Below are 2,820 nucleotides of genomic sequence, written 5' to 3'. Positions count from 1 at the left end.
GATTGGGTCACTTTGTATCAACCCTTAGTTTGATTGGTTAAAAATGACATTCCTCCGCGCAGGAGATGGGGAGTGAACGCCTGCAGGGCCAATCAACTGTGAGCTTTGTCTAAGCCTCTCCCCTGACGCGAGCTCACGTGATCAACCCTCCTTTGGGGAGTGGCGGAAGAATCGAGGGTTGGGACACTCCCCTTCAGACTGCGTCAGAGGCCCGAGCCACTCTCCTAGACAGACAAGGGCGGGCACGTATACGTGAGCTCGAAGGCGATGACGAGATTCTTTCGCGACGGAGGCTGGAGGCTGCGCGATGCGTAGGAGCTGGGCCTCCTGCGCTTGCGCAGTGGATTGGGACGGGCGGTTGCTTGTTGGTTGTTGTAGTAACGGGGGAAGCAGCCGTCTGTGGCGGTGGTGAGCCCGGAAAGGGGGAAGGAGGAGGGAAGAAGCGCCCGGCGCAGTCCCTGCCTGCCTGACCCGAACTATGGGAAGATGAGACAGGTACTTGCCGGCGCGGGGCTACTCGGCGCCCTTGGGGACCACCTTGCGGGGAGTTGTGCTTTCCCTCCGGGCTGGGCTATGGAAAGCCTCCGGAAAGCCCTTGAGACTAGTGGCTGGTTTCCGGGCGCGTCGGAGGATAGTAGCGGCCACCGTCTTTTACTTTCCTTGTGTCAAATCAGTTGTAGGCCCTCCTTGGGTCCCGGGGCGGGGGTGGGGTGGGAACGGAGGACTTCCAAACGAGAGAGCTTCGCAGCTGGTCACTCCAGGACCTCAGTTTCGACGCCAAGGGTCGTCATGAAACTCTCGTGGAGTCGGCAGGGGGACCCGGCGAGGAAAGGGAGCTCCGCATCTCACGTTTATCACAGCCCTGTCTAGTAGCTGGTGCAGAGGACTCCCCGCTTACAGACGAGCTGAGGCTCGGAGAGGTTGACTGGCCCGTGGGCTTTCTATGACCTCCCCTTTCCCTAACTTTCCTTTTAATGTCGAGTGTGGCTTTTGTCATCCTTGACCCCTCACTGCTTCCCCCGCTGTGCAGTCTTAGTTGTCAAGTCCTCCATCTCTGGTACTTCCCCCCTCCCTCCCCCCCCCCCGAATACTGCAGCCCCATCTCGGGGCAGGCTCTCATCACTTCACACCTGGATTATGGCAGTAGTAGGCTGCTGCTTGCTTCCCTGCCCCAAATCTGTCTCCCGATGCAGTCTGTCTTTCATTGAGCTGTCAGATTTACCTTCCTAAGCTCGTCTGACCATATCACTCCCTCCCCAACCTCATTTAGGAAACTTCAGTGGCTCCCTAGTACCTCCAGGATCAAATATAAAAGTATAAAAGTTTGGCTTTAAAGTCCTCATAACCTGACCCCTTTTCACCTTTCCAGTCTGCTTATAGTTTAGTCCCTTTCATATAATAGGCTATCCAGTGACACTGCCTCCCACACCCCTACGGTTCTTCAATTAATTTGGGCATTCACACTCAACCCCTTCCAATCCCCACCCCACCCCCGCCCCCCTCCCCCACCTGCCTGAAATTCTCTCCTCATCTCTGCCTGCTAGCTTCCTTCAGGGCTCTGCCAGAGTCCCGTCTTTGGCAAGAAGCCTTTCCCAGTCTTCTTTAATCTTAGTGCATTCCCTCTGAAACGACTCCCAATTTATCTTGTATGTATCTTGCTTGTACATAGTTCTTTGCAAGTTGTCTTCCCCATTAGACTGTCAACTCCTTGAGGGCAAGGACTGTCTTTTGCCTTTTTTCATATCCCCAGCTCTTAGCACAATGCCTGTCACATAATAAAAACTTATGTTGGAGTTCATTTTGCTAGTAAATATCAGAGCTTGAACTCATATTCTAGCTAGTTGGCACAGTGGGTAGAGTGCTGGGCTTGGAGTCAGGAAGACTTGAGTTCAAATTCAGCTGCAGACACTTATTAGCTGTGACCTTGGGCAAAACACTTAAATTCTGTTTGCCTCAGTTTCCTCATCTGCAAAATGGGGATAAAAATAGCACCTGCCTCCCAGGGTGGTTATAAGGATCAAATAAAATAATGGTTGTGCTTAGCAGAGTCTTATATAAATGTTAATTGTTATTATTATTAATTCAAGTTGTCTCACTCCTATTCCAACACTTTCTATTACATTAGGTTCAGCATTCAGCATGGTTCAGTTGAAAGAGCTGGGGACATAGGTTCTAGTCTCTGTTTTACCACAAACTTGCTGCATGACTTTGAGTAAATTACTTCGCTGGGCCTCATTTGCCACCTCTTTGAAATGAGAAGCTTGGCCTAGATGATCTCCCAAGTCTATTCTATCTTTAATATTCTTTGATTCTACATATCTTTTTCTGGGAGATTCTATGAGGACATAAAACTCTATCAGGAATTTATTTATAGTATGGGGAGAAAGATTGTTTAAAGAGTGACAAGGTCTCATGTGGAGTTTCCAGAATGAATAATTTAGGAAATTATTCTTTGGGCCAGATTACAATATTTGTATTTTGTCACATAATATAGCTGTCTTGCCAGTCTCATTAAAATCTTGTTGGAAAATTTGATTTTGAAATAAGTAGACTTAAGGTAAAATTTCTTTGCTATCCAGATCAACACCTGTGGGTTTAGCAGAGAAGGACAGTTTTAAAATATATTTGATATGGCAGCGTGGGGAATAGGAAGAGCTGTAGAGTTGGAATCGGAAGAATTGTATTTGAATTCTGACTTTCATTTACCTCCCATGTGAAATATGGCAACCGACTTAACTTTTCCAGGTCTCTGTTCCCTCGTCTATAAAAATAGGAGGGGTTGAATTATTTACTAAGGTACCTTCCAGGTTGAAATGTAAT

At 48.3% G+C, this 2,820-nt stretch overlaps 1 protein-coding gene across 12 annotated transcripts in view; it reads left to right on the top strand.

Moving 5' to 3' along the window:
• Positions 1-328: 328 nt before the first annotated feature.
• TTLL5 (tubulin tyrosine ligase like 5) overlaps positions 329-2,820 on the top strand; it is a 352,672-nt gene continuing 350,180 nt past the window's right edge. For 6 of the 12 annotated variants that reach the window (XM_020986239.2, XM_020986238.2, XM_020986242.2 and 3 more), the window contains exon 1: positions 331-495. The gene's annotated coding sequence lies outside the window, so the exon portion shown is untranslated. Of the gene's footprint in view, positions 496-2,820 lie in introns of all 12 variants that reach the window. The other 6 variants (XM_020986241.2, XM_078151465.1, XM_020986240.2 and 3 more) reach the window with 3 other exon arrangements.

Source organism: Phascolarctos cinereus, unplaced genomic scaffold (assembly GCF_003287225.1).
Source record: "Phascolarctos cinereus isolate Bilbo 61053 unplaced genomic scaffold, phaCin_HiC Scaffold_3;HRSCAF=262, whole genome shotgun sequence".
In the NCBI taxonomy this organism is placed as follows: domain Eukaryota; kingdom Metazoa; phylum Chordata; class Mammalia; order Diprotodontia; family Phascolarctidae; genus Phascolarctos; species Phascolarctos cinereus.
The sequence above is the reverse complement of the archived record's forward strand: the minus strand, read 5'-3'. Positions and strand labels throughout refer to the sequence as shown.